The sequence below is a fragment of the Propithecus coquereli genome, unplaced genomic scaffold (assembly GCF_000956105.1).
Source record: "Propithecus coquereli isolate 6110/MARCELLA unplaced genomic scaffold, Pcoq_1.0 Scaffold242, whole genome shotgun sequence".
Classification (NCBI taxonomy): Eukaryota; Metazoa; Chordata; class Mammalia; order Primates; family Indriidae; genus Propithecus; species Propithecus coquereli.
This window is the reverse complement of record NW_012147975.1, coordinates 2,033,400-2,034,313: the sequence shown is the minus strand read 5'-3', so window position 1 is coordinate 2,034,313 and position 914 is coordinate 2,033,400.

Genomic DNA, 914 nt, shown 5'->3' with positions numbered 1-914 from the left:
ACTCGGGAGGCTGAGGCAGGAGGATCGCTTGAGCCCAGGAGTGTGAGGTTGCTGTGAGCTAGGCTGACGCCACGGCACTCACTCTAGCCCGGGCAACACAGTGGGACTCTGTCTCAAAAAAAAAAAAGATATAATTATGTTCCCAAATAGCCTCTGCCTATTGTATGAGGATAGGACTCCCTTCTCAAATACTGAGCTCTCAATATTTACAATTACAGTAGTTTTCATGCTTTTTTGCAAATTATCTTAGCTCAGAGCTAATAACTTAATTACTTTTACTTGGTGGAAACAGGCCAGTCTTAGGAGATATGCTTTCTTTCCCTTGACTTTAATCACTAAGTGCAAACATTTTTCTTTTTTTTTTTAGAGACAGGGTGTCTGTCACCCAGGATGGAGGGCAGTGGTGTGATCATAGCTCACTGCAGCCTCGAATTCCTGGGCTCAAAGCAAGCCTCCTGCCTCAGCCTCCTAGAAGCTGGGACTACAAGCGTGTGCTACCACATCTGGCTAATTTTTAAATTTTTTGTAGAGACAGGATCTTGCTATGTTGCCCCAACTGATCTCACACTCTTGGTCTCAATTGATCCTCCTGTCTCAGCCTCCTGAAGTGCTAGAATTACTGGCCTGAGCCACACGCCCAGCCCAAACAGAGTTTTTGAAGCATTCTCACAACAATCTTTGGTTCTTGTTTCTGTCAAATATAGAATTTTGATAGCAGGAAGACAGGTTTATAAAACACTTTATTCATTATGTGATTCAAGTCACAAACTCAAACTTTTGTTTGCTGGTATTTATTTGTCTTTTTTTTTTTTTTTTTTAAGACAGAGTCTTGCTCTGTTGCCTAGGCTAGAGTGCCGTGGTGTCAGGCTATTCACAGCAACCTCAAACTCCTGGGGCTCAAGCAATCCTTCTGC